Source organism: Pleurodeles waltl, chromosome 4_2, assembly GCF_031143425.1.
Source record: "Pleurodeles waltl isolate 20211129_DDA chromosome 4_2, aPleWal1.hap1.20221129, whole genome shotgun sequence".
Taxonomy (NCBI): domain Eukaryota; kingdom Metazoa; phylum Chordata; class Amphibia; order Caudata; family Salamandridae; genus Pleurodeles; species Pleurodeles waltl.
This window is the reverse complement of record NC_090443.1, coordinates 195,875,323-195,896,907: the sequence shown is the minus strand read 5'-3', so window position 1 is coordinate 195,896,907 and position 21,585 is coordinate 195,875,323. Positions and strand designations below refer to the sequence as shown.

Below are 21,585 nucleotides of genomic sequence, written 5' to 3'. Positions count from 1 at the left end.
AGTATGGCCAAAATGGTAATAGAAAATCCTGCTTACTGGTGAAGTTGGATTTCATATTACTATTTTAGAAATACCACTTTTAGAAAGTGGGCATTTCTCTGCACTTACTGCCATCTGTGCTTATAGCCTGCCTCCAATTCACGTCTGGTCTGTGCTGACTGACAGCTCCCCTTCTCATTCCACCCAGACAGCCATAAACAGAGGACACTCAGTCACATCACCATTCATCTGCATACTGAATGTGTCTCCCTGGGCAGGAAAGGTGGAGGGGCTCTCTCTTACACTTCAAAGGCCAGTGGCCTGCCCTCAAACAAAGGACTGATAACCCCCGACAGGGATCCTGGCTGACAGGACTGGGCTGAAAGGGGAAGTTGTGCACTTCATAACCTCTCTTTGATGTTTCCCCCACTTCAAAGGCATTGTTGGGTGTATACATACTGGATCTCTGACCCCACAAAATCAGACACGTCTGGATCTACACCTGGGCTCTGTCAGAGGGACTGCCTGGCTGCCCAAATGACTCATCTGGACTGCTTTGCTGAGGAGGACTGCTGCCCTGCTTGTTGCTGTGCTGGCAACTGGCCTATGACTCTGTTGGAAGGATTCTGCCTTCCCCAAAAGTGCTCTCCAAGGGTTTGGATTGAGCTTGACTCCTGTTCTAAAGTTCAAACGGTCCCTCAAAAGCAGTGGGCTGCGATACCTTGGTTGTCCTTCTCTGACAAAGGGAGGGGGAGACTCCTCACTGTTAGGGAAGAGGATTGTAGGAGGCTGGCCTGGTTTGTAATGGGTACCTTGGGTACGTACACTTTATACCAGGTCCAGTTATCCCTTATTAGTGAAATGTAGTAGTGTTCTAGCAGCTTAGGCTTATAGAGGTAGCTATAGCAGAGCAGTTTAGGCTGAACTAGGAGACATGCAAAGCTCATGCAATACCGCTTATAGTTACACAATACTTATACACAAGTAGAGACAATACTCAGTGTTTACCAAAAACAAAGGAGGTGATTTGGGTGACACAGTACCAAAAATATCTTAGAGGCAATACTCCTGCTGGAGGTAAGTATTATTCACAATATATACACTCGACACCAAAATAAGGCAAGTAATTAGTCATAGGACAGTGCAAACAATAGGAAATGCTATAGAATGCAATGGGAGAAAATAGCTCTAGGGGCAACACAAACCATATACTTAGAAAGTGGAATGCGAATCACGCTTTCTCCCCTAGACAAGTGTAGTGTGTGCAGAATTGCTGGGAGAGTAAGAATACAGTAAACCTAAATAAATTACCCCAGCCCAGAGCCCAGAAAAGCAGGAGTAAAGTACTGCAAGTTTCCTTAGGACACACTACACCTCGTGATTGGAATTATTGCAAGAACCAACCAAGTCTGCAAACAACAAACAGTGTATTCCTGGACCTGAAGACCTGCAAAAGAAGGAGACCGAGTCCAGAAGTCGAAAGACGTTCCAGGAAGGACAGGATCCCCTGCCAACCCGGAATGGGGTGCAAAAGAAGAGTCCATGGTTGGACGAAGACTGCAGAAATGCACCCTAGGAAGATGCCAGTGGGTTCCTGCCTGATGCAAAGGATGTTCCACGTCGTGAAGTTGGATGCAGGTGTGGTTTGGCTCTGGATTCCTCCAACAAGCCTTGGTTCCGGCAAAGTTGCGTTTTTGCATCAACTAGGCACTATCTGGACCCAGGAGGGACCTGCAGGCCTCAACTCTATGTGAGGAGGAAGAGGGGGCTCTCAGCACTTCAGAGAGCCCTCAGAGCACCAGATAGCACCCACGGGTGTCCCAGGACACAGGGACAAAGGAGGTGCAAAATGCGGTTTTTGCAGCACCACAAAGGAAGGTCCCACTCCGCCGGAGATCAGGTCAGCGAGTTGAGCATCACAGGATAGAGTGCTGGTGACCTGGGCCAGGCTGTGCACAAAGGAATTTTGCAAATAGTGCCCAGAGGCATCAGGACATGAAGAAAATGCGGTGCACAGGGGTACTGTCGTTCTGGTGGAAGGCAAGGTCTTACCTCCTCCAAATTGCAACAGCAGGACCTCAGAACAGTCTGTGTCAAAGGGGTCCACCCTCTGTGTTCCAAGGAGCATGCTCATCGCTGTGAGAGGAGTCCAAGAGAACCAGTCATCGACTTAGAAGGTGCCTGCATGAGCAGGGTAGTGACTCCGTCACCCCATGGGAGATTTCTTCGGTCCTTCTGGTGCAGGGTGAAGACAGGTAATCCTCAGAGCGTGCACACCATGGAAACTGTTGCAGTTGCTGACTGGAGCTGAAGTTGCAGAAGAAAAGTATCCCGTGTGGATTCTTTGTTGCTGTTACAGCGGTTCCTGGAGCAGGCTGTGGTTGATCCGAGGTCAGAGGATGAAGTAGTTGCAGAGGATTCCTGCTTGAAACTTGCAAGTAGAAACTGAAGAGAACCCACAGGAGAGGCCCTAAATAGACCCTCAGAAGAGGATTGGCTATCTTATCAGGTAAGGACCTATCAGGAGGGGTCTCTGACATCACCTGCTGGCACTGGCCACTCAGAGCCCTCCAGAGTGCCCCCACACTTTGCAAAGCAAGATGGCTGAAGTCTGGGACACACTGGAGGAGCTCTGGGTACCACCCCTAGGGTGGTGATGGACAGGGGAGTGGTCACTCCCCTTTCCTTTGTCCAGTTTCGCACCAGAGCAGGAGACAAGGGGTCCCTGAACGGGTGTAGACTGGCTTATGCAAGGAGGGCACCATTGTGCCCTTCAAAGTATTTACAGAGGCTGGGGGAGGCTACCCCTCCCCAGCCTGTAACACCTATTTCCAAAGGGAGAGGGTGTAACACCCTGCTCCCAAAGGAAATGCTTTGTTCTGCCTTCCTGGGACTGAGCTGCTCAGACCCCCGGAGGGCAAACCCTGTCTGTGAGGTGGCAGCAGCTGTAGCTGCAGTGCAAGCCTCAGAGAGCTGGTTTGGCAGTACTGGGGGTCCATAGTGAAGCCCCCAGAATGCATGGAATTGGCTCCCAATACCAAATTTGGAATTGGGGGACAATTCCATGAGCTTAGACACCTTACATGGCCAGCTCTGAAGTTACCATTGTGAAGCTACATATAGGTATTGACCTATATGTAGTGCACGCGTTTAATGGCGTTCCCGCACTCACAAAGTCCCGGGAAATGGCCATGAACTATGTCGGGGCATCTTTGCTAGTGCAAGGGTGCCCTCACACTTAGTAACTTTGCTCCTTACCTTCAGCAAGTGAAGGTTAGACAGCTAGGTGACTTATAAGTTACTTAACTGCAGTGAAAATGGCTGTGAAATAAATTGTGTGTTATTTCACGCAGGCTGCAGTGGCAGTCCTGTGAAAGGGTTTGTCTGAGCTCCTTATGGGTGGCAAAAGAAATGCTGCAGCCTATAAGATTATCCTGGAACCCCAATCCCCTGGGTACCTAGGAACCATATACTAGGGACTTATAAGGGGGTTCCAGTGTACCAATTGATATTGGTAAATGGAGTCACTAGCCTACAGTGACAAATTTAAAAGCAGAGAGCATAAGCCCTAGGTTCTGATTAGCAGAGCCTCAGTGACACAGTTAAGCACTATACAGACACACACATTATGCCATAAACTATGAACACCGGGGTCCTGACCAGCAGGATCCCAGTGAGACAGGCAAAAACATACTGACATACAGGTAAAAATGGGGGTAACATGCCAAGAAAGATGGTACTTTCCTACAAGGATGCAGACAACTACAACATTTTAAAGAATGCACTCATTGATGATTTTGACCTAACCACAGAGCAATACAGAATCAAGTTTAGGGAAACCAAGAAACAATCTTCACAAGATTGGTTTGACTTAGTGGACTGTTCTGTTAAAGCTTTAGAGGTTTGGTTACATGGCAGTAAAGTGTCTGACTACCAGGGCCTGTATAATCTGATTTTGAGAGAGCATATATTAAATAGTTGTGTGTCTGACTTGTTACACCAGTATCTTGTGGACTCAGATCTGACCTCTCCCCAAGAATTGGGAAAGAAGACAAATGGGTCATAACAAGGGCGAGCAGGAAAGCTCATACAGGGGGTGACAAAGAAAAGAAGAAAGATGGTAACAAATCTAAGGATAAGCATGGGGATAAAAGAAAGCACAAAGATCCTTCTTTAGGTCCATAACACTCCTCTGGGAGAGGGGTAAGTCATCTTCCTCTTCTTCTCACTGCACACACTAAAAAGCCCTGGTGCTATGTGTGCAGAGGTAAAGGCCATAGGCCAGTGGATAAGTCCTGCCCAGGTAAAGCCCCTGGGCCTACCACCACTAATAAATTAAGCTGTAGTGCCCCTAGCAGTAGTGGTAATAGTGGTGGGACTACTGGCAATAGTCAAACAAAGGGTGTAGTTGGGTTTACTTTTGGGTCCATCATAGAAACTGGGGTAGACACTCCCAAGACAGTTTCTGTCAGACCTGGTGGCATTGGCCGTGCCACCTTGGCTGCTTGTCCCCTTAACATGGACAAATACAAGTAGTCAATTTTAATAAATGTTGTTGAGGCCCAGGCCTACAGGGCCACAGGTGCCAGTATCACTTTGGTGACTTAAAACTTGGTGTCACCTGCACAACACCTCCTTGGACAGAAGTACCAGGTTACTGATTTCAACAACTTCACTCAGTCTCTCCCCTTAGCTGTAGTGCAACTTAGTTGGGCTGGAGTTACTCACCCAAAGCAGGTAGTGGTATCACCTAGCTTACCTGTAGACTGTCTCTTAGGTAATGACCTAGAGGCCTCTGGTTGGGCTGAGGTAGAGTTTAGGACCCATGCATCCATGCTGGGTATCCCTGGGGAGTTGACTCCTCTCATTTCAGGTGACATGAAAAAGCAAAGGAGAGAAAAAGGCCTGAAATCTCAGGATCCCTCTCAACCAACAGGTAAAAAGGGTATCAAAGTACCCCTTCCCCACCTTACCACTAAGGATACCATTCCTGTGGTGGGAGAAACCTCTCCTGGGGTGGAACCTGTACCAAGGGAGCACACAGCTACCACAGTTGAACTATCAGAGGTAGAAGTACCTCTCTGTGGAACCTCAAAACCAGATGTGCAAAATTGCACTGTTTTAGTAAATGTGGAGCAACCCTCTAGCCCTCCCAGAGAAACTTTAGTGCAGCAGCCCTGCACTACCTCTGAACGTTTAGGACAGCAGCCTTGTCTTAGTGCGGAGCTGATAGGACAGCAGCCCTGCCTTGCTCCAACCCAATAGAACCAGCAACCCTGTTCTCTCTTTCAGCCATATGGACAAACATTTTGCCCAGCTATGGCTTTACTGAGACAGCATCCCTGTCTAGCATTCTCATCCTTAGGACAACAACCCTGTCTTGACATAGGCTGAGTGGAAGAATCCCACTGCCCAACTTTAAAACTTACAAATAGAGACTCCAAGAATGTACACTTGGACTGTTTTCTAGGTAAAAATCTCCGAACAGGGTGGTTTACATCCCCACGGGGAAGTAACCATGTAGTGGATGATAAAGGGAGTCACCAATCTATTGCAGATCAACTCTCCACTTATCACCGCTTAGACAATAAAGTCTCAAGTGGCTAAGGTTAGCCTTATTGTCCTTCATTTGTAGGGGGGTTATGTGAGAAAGTAGCCTCTTTCTAGCATGGTTACCCCCATTTTGGCCTGTTTGTGAGTGTTTGTCATTGTGTTTTTTCTGTCTCACTGGGATCCTGCTAGCCAGGACCCCAGTGCTCATAGTTTAAAACCCTATTTGTCAGTGTATTTTGCCTGTCTCACTGGGATCCTGCTAGCCAGGAAACCAGTGCTCATAGTTTGTGGCTGATGTGTGTTTTCAGTATGCTTGACTGTGTCACTGAAGTTCTGCTAACCAGAACTCCAGTGCTTATGCTTTCTCTACTTAACAAATTTGTTACTAGTTTAGTGACTCCATATCCCAATTCTGATTGGCACACTGGACCTCCCTTATAAGTCCCTAGTATATGGTACCTAGGTACCCAGGGCATTGAGGTTCTAGAAGATCCTTATGGTCTGCAGCATTTCTTTTGCCACCCATAAGGACCTCATACAAACCTCTCTTCAGGACTCCCACTGCAGCCTGAGTGAAATAGTTCAAACACTATTTCACAGCCATTTTCCACTGCACTAAGTAACTTATAAGTCACCTATATGTCTAACCTTCTTTTACTGTAGGCTAGGTGCAAAGTTACTGTGTGTGAGGGCACTCTTGCACTAGCAAAGGTGTCCCCACGTTGTCCAGGGCCAATTCCCCATACTCCTTGAGTGCGGGGATACCATTATAAGCGTGCACTAAATATATGTCAATAGTTATATGTAACTTCACAATGGTAACTCCGAATATGGCCATGTGAGGTTTCTAAGATCATGGAACTGACCCCCCCATTCCAAAACTGGTATTGGGGGGCCAATCTCATGCACCCTGGGTGGGCTCCACCATGGACCCCCAGTACAGCCAAACTAGCTCTCCGAGGTTTCCACTGCAGCCCCCACTGCTGCCACCTCACAGACAGGTTTCTGCCCTACTGGCGATTGAGCAGCTCAATCCCAGGAAGGCAGAACAGTGCATTTCCTTTAGGAGAGGGGTGTTACATCCTCTCCCATTGGAAATAGGTGTTACAGGCATGGGAGGGGTATCCTCCCAGAGCCTCTGGAAATGCTTTGAAGGCTCAAGCGGTGCCCTCCTTGCATAATCCAGTCTGCACCGGACCCCCAGTCCCTGCTCTGGTCCAAAACTGGACAAAAGAAAGGGGAGTGACCACTCCCCTGTCCATCACCACCCTAAGGCTGGTGCCCAGAGCTCCTCCAGAGTGTCCCTGGCGTTAACCATCTTGGCTTCCAAGGTGTGGGGAGACTCTGGAGACCTCTGAGTGGCCAGTGCCAGCAGGTGACATCAGAGACCCCTCCTGATAGGTGCATACCTGGGTAGGTAGCCAATCCCACTCTCAGGGCTATTTAGAGTCTCTCCTCTGGGTGTTTCCTCAGATTCAGTTTGCAAGATTCCTCCAGGACTCCTCTGCATCCTCTGCTTCAGCTTCTGACCGTTGGATCAACCGCAGACTGGTCCAGGACCCGCTGTAACTGCAACAAACTATCCAGGACGACTCCTGTGACCTGCAACTTCAGCTCCAGCCAGCATTTGCAACAGTTTCCAAGGTGTGCATGCTCTGAGGACTGTCTGTCTTCACCGAGCACCATAAGAATTGAAGGAATCTCCTGTGGAGTCACAGAGTCACTTCCCTACTTCAGTAGGCACCCTTCTGTGACGGAACCGGTACTCTGGGACTCCTCTCCTGAAGACGAGCGTGCTTCCTGGAACACAGGTGGTGGACCGAAGTGACCCAGACTGTCCAAAGGTCCAGCTGTCCAAATTTAGTGGAGGTAAGAGCTTGCCTCCCCATGCTGCAACAGTACCCCTGTGCATTGCGTCTTCTGCAGCTCCTCGAGCTTCTGTGCACTTCTTACAAAAGTTATTTGTGCACGGCATAGCCCAGGTCCCCAGCACTCCACCTTGCGACACACAGCTCTCTGAGTTGTTCTCCGGCAGCGTGGGACCCTCCAGTGTGTTGCTGCGATGACTGCACTTTGCATCTACTTTGTCCCTGTGTTCTGGGACTCCCTTGGGTGCTGCCTGGTCTTCTTAGGGCTCTCTGAAGTGCGGAGAGCCCCTCTGTCTCCTCAGTCCGAGTTGAGACCCCCACATACCCCTGAGTCTAGGCAGCTCCTCTTTGACGCAAACCACGTATTTGCTTGGACCAAGGCTTATTGGTGGAATCTAGTGATGCAAAGAGCCTACATCCAACAACTTGAGGTGGGACATCTCTTGCACCACGCAGGAACCCGCAGCTATCTTCTTTGGTGCATTTCTGTACTTTTCTTCTAACCGGAGAATCCACTTTTGCACCTTCTTCCAGGTTGGCAGGGGCTCCTGTTCTTCCTGGGCTCTTCTTCATTTTCTGGACTTGGTCTCCTCTCTTCACAGGTCTTCAGGTCCAGGAATCCATTGTTTGTTGCTTGCAGTCTTGCTTGATTCTTACATAATTTTTCATCACAACTTCTATTGTGTTCTGAGGAAACTTGCTGTGCTTTACTCCTGCTTTCCTGGGCTCTGGGGTGGGGCAATTTGCTTACCTTCGGTGTTTTCTTACACTTCCAGTACCCCTCTATGCACTACACTTGTCTAGGAGGGAATTCAACATTCACATTCCACTATTTTAGTATATGATTTGTGTTGCCCCTAGGTCCATTGCAATCTATTGTGTTTTCTACTGTATGCACTATTCTATGACTGTTTACTTACCTGATTTTGGTTACTATTGTATATATTGTGTATAATATTTACCTCAAGAAGGAGTATTGCCTCTAAGATATTTTTGGTGTTGTGTCACTAAAATAAAGTACCTTTATTTTTGGTAACAATGAGTATTGTCCTTTATTGTGTATAAGTACTGTGTAACTTTAGCGGTATTGCAGGAGCTTTGCATGTCTCCTAGTTTAGCCCTGGCTGCTCTGCTAGAGCTACCCCTAAACAGCCTAAGCTGCTAGAACACTGCCTACGTTTCAGTAATAAGGGATAACTGTACCTGGTATGAGGTGTAAGTACCTTATGTGCCCACTACAAACCTGGCCAGCCTCCTACAAATAAATATTATCTATTTTTCTAAACCTGTGTGGTGTACTTATGTGGTGTTTTCACTGTGTTACTATATGAGTTATTATACCAGAGGGTAAGCACAGGATAATTTGGATTGTGTTGTGACTTATCCTGTCTAGGATTGTGTTCCGTACTTGGACAAGGGTGTATACCTCTGCCAACTAGATACACTGGTTTCTAACAATGGTGCATGGACGCTCATAACTAGGAAAACACACACACACATTTCCTCCACAAAGGTAGGAGCAAACTCCTTTCAAGGGGCAGTGGTTTCTAAAAACCTGGCAGTCTTTTTCCCAGAAAAGAAAAAATGAAAAAGTGAGGTACAAATATACTTTTACTGTGCTTACTCTCTGCAAATCAGGTTATGGTAGTAGGAGTGAATATAGAGATCTTCTGTTTCTGTAGATATCCATGCGTGCTTTCAAAGATTTTTGAGAATCACTCAAAATATAGTGCAAATGTTTATACTTCACCATTGTGACGGAGTAACTCGTCCACCAATATCTAAATCAGACCCTAAATCACAATTTGAAAAGTAATTTTCATAATGTTAAAGAAGACTCAAAATGATACTACAGGATAGACCATAAGTAAGGGGAAAATTATGGTAGGTCATGCAGCCTCCAGGTGCAGGCATAGCAGTCCTTTGCATGCATTAGGCTGGAATACTTATGTAAAAGATTAAAGACGACATTAGAATTCACATTTCCTTCAGAACTAACTATATGTAATAATTTCAAATCAATTCTTGGCTGCTCCTTTACACAAGTAAGTTTAGGTTTAGCTTTTGAGGTAACTTGATTGGCAAAAAAACTCAGACATAAATATGTAAATCATAAGGAAAATAGAAATGATTGGTACTATGACCGCTGTTGCCCTACGTTGATTTAGTGAAAGGATCAACATGGTTTCTTGTAAATCACAAAGGAAAAATGCATGACTCAGAAATCACATAAAACAGAGGGTGTGTGGTCTGGCTGTGGAGAGAAATGGCCGCCTGAACTGAGGGCTCAGCGCGCCGGATTGAGCCCAGGGGAACAGAGGGGCCGACGATCACTGGGAGTGTCTCCCCTTCCTCATGCTGTCTGCCCTGAATGGGTGGTGGGTGTTTAGGGACCAATTACCCACCCATGAGGAGCACATGGGCTGACAGAGCACCATGGCCCTCTGCCACGCGAGGCGGCGCAGCCTCTATGACTTCCTCACGGCAGAGGGGCGCGCAGTCAGAGAGGCCGCTGGGGCGGATTGCGCCCCGCCGCGCATCAGTGGATCGGACGTGCCCACACAGATCGAACCCCTGGGGCCCTGCTGATGCTCGCCCAAGATCCCAGGAGGCTCACAGAAGAAAGGGCCCGAGAACGGGCCAGAGGGGACTGACTGCCTCCCCCCTCCCCTCCCGGGCAGGTTCAAGGCTCCGAGTAGTGAGCAGCTGCTCTTTCCAGTCCGCCGGAGGGTGACCTGCATAACGGGACGTGTGGAGTCCCCAACTCATTAGTGGGGGTGTGCTCCTACAGCGTATTACTTCAACTGCACGCTCCCCACCTCAGTTTGCACCCATAGATGACCTATATCTTGCAGCCGGTTGCCCCTGGAGCCGCTGGGTCTGGAAGAAGAGCCTTTCTCAGGAAGCAGCTGGCACAGCATCCGTGGTGGAATTGTAAGGCTGGCTCTGGTCATACAGATTTACTGGTCTGCGCCGCAACCGCTTTGGGCTCATGACTCCCTCTCCATAGCGGGGAACTCTTCTGGAGGTGGAGTCTGAACTTGCATAAGAAGAGCACTGCCCGCCTGTGCGACCAGCTGGCACCTACTGCAAGACTGTCTAGCGCCGATGAGACACGCTACGCACAGTATGCGATGGACTCCCATGCTATGGTTGGGCCAGATCAAGACAGGCTATGGTGAAGGCATTGGAGACGCCTGGGGGCCAACCTACTTACTGGCACCGGAGTGGTACACTTAGCCTTAAAACTGCTTGAACAGGTCAGGCTGTATATGCTCATTGCTGCTGGAATCGCACAACCACCAGGCACCCCGGGAGCACACTGAGGGGTCTTAGTACCGGACCTCCCATAGGGAGGGGACACCTAGGAACTCCACGCTACCACACCGTATTCCCGTAGTCCAGAAGATACTCCAGGGCTCCCCAGAACCCCTCCTCCCCGGGCGGCGATGCCCAGTGGAAAATCGTCAGGTAAACACTCCCGCCAACTGCTGTTCTCAGAAGCTATTGTGCAACATAAACACATGGCGTCACAGAAGATCCCTCTTTGCTCTGCGACCCCGCTGGCAGACCCCGCTCGGCTGATGCCACAGAATGTATACTCCGGGAAATTACTGCTGTGGGACGCTGCTTGGAATCAATGGACTCGAAGATCTCAGACCTCTCTACGGCTTCCATCTCCATACGGGCCGACATAGCTTGTTCCCAAGTTACAGTCACAAACTTGTACCATCGCCTCACGACCGTTGAGGACTGCTTTGCAACGCTGCTGGAACAGGACACAGAGCTGCAGTTCCTTTGGGCAAAGATCACAAGCTTGGAGGACAGGAGTCAGAGGGACAATGTCCGTTTTTTGGGAATACCGGAACATAAGGAAAGCTTAGATGTCAAAGCTTTCCTCAAAGACTTCCTACCCAAACTCACAGGCCTCACCTTTTCCCCCCGTTGGAGTTACAAAGGGCCCACAGAATCGGTCCTCCACATAAAGCTAACTCAGGAAAGCCACGTCCCATCATCGCATGCTTTTTACGACAGGAGCAGGCCCGCCAAGTCATTTCTGCCCCCAGATTTCAAGGCCCGTACTCCCTAGAGGGTCACGAAATACGGATGGCTGCAGACTTCTCAAGAGAAACTCACGAGAAACAAAAAGCATTTTTGGCCCTCTGTCCGCAACTGAGGAAAATGGACATCAAATTTGGCCTCTTTGAGCCTGCTCGTATGTGGATCACACAGGATGGTAAATCCAGAGACTTCCTCAAACCAGCGGACCTTTGTTCTGTTCTGGAAGGCCTTACCACACAACCTATGGACCATGCCCCCGCTCACCCAAAGCCAAGCTCCCCTGCCCTAGGAGAACCTCCTTCCGTCTCTGCTCCTAATCATCATGCTGCTCATGCTGCAATGCGGAAGAGGAGGAGGACCTACGATCGTTCACTGAAATCACAGGAAGGCCGAGAACACGCTCTCCAGGCTGTGATTGCTCTCACCCAGGGTCAAGACAGAGACAAATCCTGCTCCTTCTTGAAACCAACACCTTCAACAGATCGACCGCAATGATAAACTTATGACGCAGTCAGGATCTCTCACCCAATAGCCTGGACAGCTAAGTACTCCGTCCATCTCTCCCATAAATGCCTACATTTGTTTTGACTAGAGTTGCTGGCTCTGTTGTTATTGCTCTTATCGGTCCTGCTGGTATTGTTTTTACCTCTGCATACATGGCTGTTACAACACGTGATTCACTGGGCATAAACTGTCATTTCTGTGAACTGTCCTTGTACGGGGTTCCGTGGGTATAGCATATGCCTTATGTGTTTCTGGTTAAAGGTTGCCTCAGGCTGTTCACTGCGCTCCCCGAGATATTTTGAAACTGTTGTCAGGAATATTATGATGAGTATAGACCCTTTTATTGGTTGCATTCTGATAAGGCTCGTCCACCTGTTATGCTTGTCCATGACTCCTCCCAGTCGTAGACCACTAGAAAACATCCTGTGGAGTTCAGACCAGGAGTCCACCTGTCCTCACACCCCCATATATCCGTTCACTATTCTGAGGTGGCCCCCGGGCGGCCCCCTGTGTCTCGCTCCATCTCCTCCACCCTGGAGCCCCAAAATGTCTACCCTCCGCACCCCATATGTCGACCCCTGCCTGAAGCCATGCCCATCCCTCCCCCTCCAGGGATGTTCCCAGTACAGGCTAATCATCGGGACACAGGGACCTCATAAGTTTCTTTACGATGCTCCTGGCCCTGGCGCGATAGACGCCCTTACCCTCCATACCCACAACATGCTGAGACCCGTCCATTCTAGGAGCTTCCCCGGCTCTCTTCCCGCTTCCCCTCCTGCCCCCTGACGCACTACACCCCGTATCCCCTGCAATGTTCCAAACATTCTGCCTTACACTGATTACCACTGGCTGCTTGGCGCTAGCCCCTCTGGACCTCCCACTTTGTGCTCATCTAGCGCACGGGACACGCAGGTTCTGACCCCCAGCTTAAGGGGACTCAACATAGCGAGGTGCTTACCTCAGTTCCCATTGGACCCCGGCTACGTACATCATCTCTTGCATCTATTTACTCTTATCCCCCATTTTCCACCTTACCCTTCCTAGCCTTCTACTTAACTCTCTTTTATTCTATTCTATTCTATTCTGATTTTGCCTGTCCCGATCCTATCTCCCCGCACATTCTTTCCTGTCTCTACCTCCTTGTCTTCTTGGCTGGCTCACTTGCCCTACTCCTTTTCACTGACCGAAGGTCCCCCCAAAACCCCCTCCTCTGCTCCTGTTGCCCCCCCACTGAAATGTCACTAATATAGCGCCCCTCCTTTTTGGGATACTAGAATAAAGAGGACCAAACATCCACAAGGACCCGTCACACTCGGCTTTAGTACGGGGACGACAGTTCCATTGACGGTCCTTTCATGGAACGTCCATGGCCTGACGCACTACATCAAGAGACAAAAAGTCTTATCCTATTACGGTCCAGGAGGACGGACATTGCTCTCCTACAGGAAACGCACCTCTCCCCCTCGAAATCGGAGAAACTGCGCAGAGATTGGGTAGGTAAGGTGCTCTTCAGTGGAGTTCCGTCCGTACACTCAGAAGCGCACGGCTACGGGAAAAAATGTGGGGTGGCAATTCTCATCCGCCAAGCTCAAATTGGGCGCCTCCACAATCTGTGTTGGCTCTATCTACACCCCAACGGGCTCCAAATGCCTTTTCTTCATCTCTCTAAATTGGTTGCTGACAGAGATCGGAGCTTCCCAATACTTACTTGGTGGGGATTGGAACCTAGCGCGAGATGCTATCCTGGATCATATGGGCGGCCTTTATGTAGACAATAACCCGGATCGGGCACTCTTTGGGGACGTCCTCTCGGATCATGGGCTAATGGATCATTGGCTCTTTTCCCACCCATCAGACCGTGAATACACTTATGTCTCACCGGTCCATTGGACCCAATCCAGACTGGATTATTTCCTTACACCCACTGACTACTTCATACGATCTGGGAGTCCCAGATCTTACCCGCTGCGTTTTCAGACCACTCCACGGTCATGCTGGCTCTTGAGCTGGGACTGGCGTCACCAGGGCGCAAGCCATGGCATCTACAGACTATCAGATACAGAACACCAATGGGGAAGGAACAACTCAGTTCCCACATCGCTACCTACCTGCTCAATAACAAGGGCTCGGTCTCCTCCCTGCAATTGTTATGGACTGCGGCGAAGGCAACAATAAGGGGTCAACTCATGAGGGATGCTGCCATCGCCAATGCCCAGAGGCGTGGCAGACAGCAGGCTCTGGAAGACTGCATAGTCCAGACTACTCACGAATATACCTCAGCCCCCTCCCCTTCCACCCGACGTTGCCTGGAGCAAGCCAAAATGGAACTTAATGCTCTCCTCACCTCACAAGCAGAATACTTGTTACAGAGGTTGAAAGGTCACTATTACGAGCATGGAGAGAAGGCAGGATGTTTATTGGCTGCTCAACTCCACCAAAGATAAGTGACACTGGCCATTCCGACTTTCCGTAGCCCTGATGGCACGATTATCACACACCCCCAGGCAATAGCGGATGAGTTTGGTCACTTTTATCAGACCCTCTGTACTGCCGAAACGGTGGAAGACCATGATAAACTGGCCACATTCTCTGAGAAGGCACGTTTACCTAGGCTCTCGGAAGCAGGTAGGGCTCTCTTAGAGAGGGACATCAGAAAGGAAGATATCGCACAAGCAATAGCTAAATTCCCTTATCATAAGGCCCCTGGGGAAGATGGGTTCTCAGCAAGATTCTATAAATGGACGGGAGCAGACACAGTGGATGCTCTATGCGAGGCATTCTGTGGGCGGATCAAACAGGCTCCTTGCACCCTCTCTCTAACAAAGCTTCCACAGCAGTCTTACCCAAACCAGGGAAGGACCCTCTCCTTTGCGGCAGTTACCGCCCCATCTCCCTCCTTAACGGGGACGTCAAAATACTAGCAGGAATCCTGGCGGCGCATCTCACGAAAGTCATCCCATCTCTCATTCACCACACACAAGTGGGTTTCATCCCTGGCTGCTCCTCTAGGAACCATCTACGAACCCTGCTACATGCCCTCTGGACAGCACAGGACTCTCTGGAGGAGGCCTTTGCCGTCTCCCTAGATGCAGAGAAGGCATTTGATAGAATAGAATGGTGGTACCTTTTCGAAACTCTAAAGCGGTTTGGGCTCAGGCCAGTTTTATTAATAAGGTGCGCCTGTTCTATGGCTCACAGACAGCACAGGTCAAATGTGGGGGGTTCCTGTCTGACTTCTTCTCCATCAGGAGAGGGACCCGACAAAGTTGCCCCTTATTGCCGTTACTGTTTCTGTTAGCTGTGGAACCGTTAGCGGCAATGATTCGAAGATCGAGTCTCATTACCGGAGTACCCATCCCTGATGGTAGCTCCACCATCTACCTGTACGCCGACGCTATCTTACTAACTCTTTCAGGCCCAGCTAAATCCCTGCCGGTGCTTCGACCCATTTTAACTGACTTTGAGTCACTCTCGGGCTACAAGATAAACTGGGATTAAAGCAAAGCACTGCCTCTATCCCCAATGACAGTAAGTGCTACTGTACAGGACTTCCCTGTTAAGTGGAAGCAGTCACGTCTTCAATATCTGGGCATCTATATCAATAAAGGCTTGGAATATATGGCGGCAGACAACTTAAATCCGTTACTTGCCAGCACATAAAGGGTCTTCGACAAATGGTCACATCTTGGTCTCTCCATGTGGGGTAGAGCGCAGGCAGTACACATTGTGACCCTACCAATATGTTCTTGGTATGTTGTCTTTAGAGATCCCCTTGACTCTCCTCAGAAAGGTGGACCCTCGCATACGAGCCTTTGTTTGGGGGTCTATGCGTCCTGGGTTACCAAGGGCTACATTACTAGCCTGGCGTGTGTCCAGTGTTCTAGGTCTACCTTTGGTGGAACATTATGCCCTTGCGCTGCCCTTTTGCAACTTGTTTTCCTTCTACTGGAAGTTCAAGACCTGCCAATGTGGGTGGAGGTAGAACGAACGCTCTTGCAGTCCCTACCGGGACTCAATGTGCTCTACAGCACTGGGGATACCCTAACCCAGCCTATTAACCCCATGATTTGATCCATGCAGAACTCCTGGAGACGGGCGCATCTCTTACTGGGAGTGGATCCCTTGATACATGAACGTGCTCTGCTTTGGGGCAATCCGCAATTCACAATAAGGGGGAATGCTATAGATTGGGAGGAGTGGCGATCGAAAGGCCTTCTACGTATTGATCAATTCCTAACCAATGGCCAACTGAAACCGTTTACGGATCTTCGGGAGGAATTTGATCTACCCACCCATCACTCATGGCGCCATCTACAGCTCCAGCACTGCCTCAGATGCTGCATGTGGGCATGTCACTGGCAGCTCTCCCACTCCCCAGTACTTAACTACTTAGAAACATGGGGTCATTTTCGAGGAGTCGTATCTGGTATACATGCCCTGATGAATTGCCACTTGTTTTCCCTCCCCCTCTTGGTCTCTCTCAAAGTTAAATGGCAGGCGTGACTACAGATAGAATACAAGATGGAGGATTGGGTTGACCTGATTGAGGCGAGGGATCGTGGGGCATGGGAGGCTCGCTTGAAATTCAGTCTTTTCAAGACACTGCATGACTGGTACTGGACTCCCCAGAAGCTGCGGTCTGCAGGATTACTGTCTCATGCCTCCTGTTTGCGCTGTCCCCACCCTTGCTGCGACCTATTCCATATCCTACATGATTGCCATCCACCCAACCTTACTGGCAGTCGGTAGGGTGCACCCTCAAAGAAACTCTACCTCTGCGGCCCTCTCTTACCCCCTCCCTTCTATTACTACATGATATAAACAACATGCAAGGTCTTCTCTGCCCACAACTATGCCTACTACACACAGCACTGGCCACAGCCAAATTGTGTATTCTAAGACACTGGCGTGCAGCAACAGCCCCTACCCATGATGAATGGATCACAGCAATGAACCAAGCCGCTTCCCATGAACAAATTATTTACAGCCTTCAGGACAAGATGGACGCATTCCTCCGGACTTGGGCCCCTTTCCTCTCTCTTCCGGAGGATCAAATGCTTACATAGTTCCCTGATAAGGGGCACAATACGGCTATCCTCATGCATAGTGGCCACACATACATGCAATACCCATATCCTCTGTTGTCCATAACTGTACTCATGACCACGGTTAAGATTGATTCTACATACTCATTGGAGGATCCTCCCTCGCCTCCCTCCCTCCCCCTTACTTCTGTCCTTCCACTCATGTTGAAACACTCCTAACCCTTCCCCCCATCACCCCCACTCGGTCATTCCTGATTGCGCTTATTCCACTACCTATGTTTCTTGCTATCATCTTTGTTCTTGGCTCTCCCCCCTCTCCTTCTGCCTCCCTCTATCGTTGCTCATCCCTATGTCCTCCTCTTGAGCATAAGCATGGTTCATAACGTTGCCAGCACTGTCTTCATCTTTATAGCTAGTACCCACCCTCTCTCTATTTCCTTGGACCCACCCTGGCTTCCTATCATACAAGATGCCCCCCCTTTCCTTTTCTTCTACTTGTATCCTGTCAGCTATTACTTCTTCTTCTTCTCCTTCTCTCTTGTTCACTTATCTACATTCCCTTTATCTCATTCTGGTTCTTCTTACCCACCCCTGTTCTCAGATCCTACCTCTCGCGGCTATTAATCCTCACCTTCTCCTTCCCCCATCCGGTGACTCTGGTTACCCAAGATTGGCTGAGAACCGTATCTATTCATCACCTTGCCTTGGATCTGCCCCTACTACCTCGACATCGCCACTAATCCGTGGAGCCCCGGTTGGGTAAATGGAAGGGAGGCTGGATAAGTTCCCCCTAGGCCTTCTTATGGTCTTTCATTAAACTTTGCCTTGATCTGGGGGAGCCTGGTGGCGGACATACAATGATACAGCCAACAGCATTCGATGTTCTACCAGGTTCTTCGACATGACACAAGGCATGTAATGTATTCCTGACCACTCTTACTCGCCATTGGATCCAAGTATGTGTGTTTAGATATGTCTGTACCGCCAGGATTGCATATTTTACTACATGGTATGGATGTATATAATGTTTCATTGCTTTCTTGAATAAAGAATTACAACACAAAAAAACAAATCACATAAAACAATCAATTCTACTAGTTGGTTCTACTGTTCATTTATTTGTGATGAATATCAAGTTCATAAACCTACAGCAATCTTCATCTAAAATGACACCCCTACTCTTTTACCAAAGCCTTTCATCACAAACTTTAGTCGAAATGCTCTGTTATTCATAAAGAAATGTCAGTTTACTTCAGATCAGCCAGAATAAAAAAAGTCAGTCAAATTCTACTTGTGGCAGCTTTAATCATGGAAGTTTTTGTCGATTCTCCATTTCATGTGTTCTCAAGTCAGCTTCACTTTCAACAAAGTATGTCTCATCATTGATGGTGTCTGGTATACCTACTACGGACAAATAAATTCTCAGTCTCTCAACCTTCCTTGGCCACTTGCCCTGCCCTCCTCTGATCATACTGCTTGCCCCTTCTCTAGCTCAGAGACTGCATGTACGGCTTCTTCATCTCAGATCATTGTGGCTCATTCACCACAGGCCCTGAAGTTGTCTTTGCATGTATTACTTGTCTCTGGTTGACCTTGAGACTTGTGCACACTCTTCTTCTCCCTCTGAGCTCTCAGGTTTCAGTGGATTCTGGCTTACTGAATCAGTAGTGGTTATCACCACTTCTCCAGCTTATCCTACTATCAGGGTGTGTGAGGCATGAATCCAGTTCGGAAGGCCTGCACATTTAATAGCAATGTTTGTGATTAAGATTACGTGATAGGGATATGCTATTGGAGATCTAGGCATGACTCACATGCTTCTTCACCAAAACCCAGTCACCATGACTAGGGTTATGACTTACTGTTGCTTTGGCAGGGTAGTCGCCAACTGGTGATAGACAGAAGGCACGTCAGCCAGGCCTTTGCAACATTCAAGAACCACATCATCCGTAATATTTAGAAGCGCAGTTGCAGGCACAGCAGGACGTCTCATGGTTCTGCCCATGAGGATTTTATTTGGGGGCGTGCATCTGAAACTCATCAGCATCAATTTGGCCATGTCAAAGATGTGGCTGAACACACTTTGCAATGTGAGACTTCAGTGTGCCATTTATCTGCCCCACTGTGCCTCAGGTCTGTAACTATATTGGAACCTCTGATTTACTTGAAAAGCTGCACACACACGTTTCATCACCTCATTCTTGAAGTGATTACCATGCTCCATTTCCAGAGATACTGGGATCCCAAAATGAGAAAACAATTCCATCAACAATAGTTTGGCCACAGTAAGACCATCCTTTCTTCTATTGGGTATGCCTCCTTTTGTCGGACAAAGGGACAAATCACCAGAATGTATTGGAGCCCATTACATCCAGGCATCTCCACAAAATCAAGCTGCATGCGCTTGAAAGGACCACCTGATCTCCCTGTGGGGCTTGTGAAGACTACAGTTCTCCTTCCTGCATTTAACTGTTGACATGGGGCACAGCTGTGACATAAGAGCTGCAACAGCATGGAAATGGGGCATAAAACAACGAGTGATAAAGAGTTAGATAATTGCGTCTCGACCTATGGGGATGCCACCATAAAAAATGTTACGCCCTGTGGGCTACATGGAATCGAATAAAACAGGCTAGCCATTTACTGAAACTCAACCTCATGCTCATTTTTCATACACCCTGCTCTGATCTACCTCTCCTGTTCACACTCTGGTGCCTTTTCTTGCAAGCTCCTTACCTTTTCCCACATATCAGTAACAGTCAACAACAAGCTCATGAAAGTGTCACTTTCTGATTCCATTGAGTAATCTCCATTGAAGGTGCATGACCCAAGAGTGCAATTTCTCGTGGTTGCTAGTAGTCACAAAATCATTTCCGCTCCTGAGTGTTGCACACTCCACCACAGCTACCTGAGCAGGGGTCTGTAATGCCTCAAGCGGGTCCATGGCAGAGTGACTATTCCTGATGGGAAAGCTAAATGAGGTCATGATCCCCTCTTTGATCACAAATGTTCACATTTCTGGACTACGCAAAATCTGTACTATCAGTGTAGATAGTGAATCTGCGACATAAAGGCTTCTAGTAAGAGTGTTCAGTTTGGTCGCCTGTGCAGGGGATACATTGCACAAACCAGAGACTTCCACTACAGCTTCAAAGATGCAAACGGCATAGGCTGTTTTCAGCATCCCTCTTTTATCTCTTAAACTAGAGCCAGCCACAAACAACATATAATCAAGCTGTTCCAGAAAGACATCACAAATGTCAGGTCTTGACTTGGTACACAGTTCGGCCATGTCAAGGCAGTTATCGTCTATCTGACTATCATTTTTATTGGTAACAGGCAAAAGTAACAATGTAGTAGGTTTAAGACCGGAACACCTCTGCAGAGTGATATTTTACACAACAAGAATAACCTGCTCATATCTTGTAAGCCGGCTGTTGGTCATATGTTGTGTTTTAGTGTGGGTGATTAGAATTTTAGCAGTATGCCGAACCATGACTGTCAGAAGGTACATGCTAAATGCTGATATTAACTGTAGCCACTGCCTTTAGGCAGCCCAGCAATACTGCAGCTTTGGTGTCAAAAATGTCTGAGAGGTAAGCAACGGGCCATGTGGAATTGCCATTAGTCTGTATTAGTACTGATATGGTGCACCCTTCCCTGTCAGAATAGTTTTAAATCAAAGGCTTTTCATATCATTCTTAGAGCTAGGGTGCAAGACTTTCTCTCAGCTCAAGTAAGGCATCCCTGCACTTGTTGTCCTATGTTAACATAACAGACACATCCTTGTCTGTAAGCCACTGTTGATGCCTTGCCACTAGGGAAAACTTGGGAATCCACTGATGACAGTAGCTCACCATTCCAAGAAACAACATCTCTGCATCTTGGCAGAGTTAATTTGCAATATGAGGGAGATTCTCTCTTGAGACACTGTTCTTGCTCTTTTTTTAATATGATGTCCTAGATACATGACTTCTTTCTGACAGTACTGCAACTTAGTTGGGGATGCCGTCTGTCCATTTTTTGGCCAAATAGTTCAACAGAGCAATGGTATACTCTCTGCATGCTTCTTGTTTTGTTGACACCACCAGTATGTCATTGATAAACTGGACCAAAACTGAGTTCAGTATCTGATTGAAGATCAAGGGGCTTTGAAGAACCTGGCACTAGGCCAGAACTTTACATTCTAACCTGAACATAAAGAGGACCTTACTTTCCTCATGCAGCAGGATAGAAAATAATACTTGTCACAAGTGAACCATTTAGCATTACAAAGTATTTAGAACAATATTACTGCAGGATTCAGTACCACACTGCATCATAAGAAAACAATGGTCCTCATTATGAGCTTGGTGGCAATCACTGCCGACCGCCGTGGCGATGGAGAACAGAAGACCACCAGTGGTGGTAGACTGAACACCGCTGAATTATGATGCCAGTGGTGGTAGACTGAACACCGCCGAATTATGATGCCAAAGAGTCAAACCTCTAAAAATCCTGTAACCTCCACCCACCGCCAGGGCCCACAACGGCAGAAAGGCAGTATACCCCACCCTGCTTCTGCCATGCACACA

General features: G+C 48.3%; 1 protein-coding gene across 1 annotated transcript in view; it reads left to right on the top strand.

Moving 5' to 3' along the window:
- LOC138292459 (myomegalin-like) overlaps positions 1–21,585 on the top strand; it is a 1,643,599-nt gene that overhangs the window by 775,814 nt on the left and 846,200 nt on the right. The window lies entirely within an intron of this gene.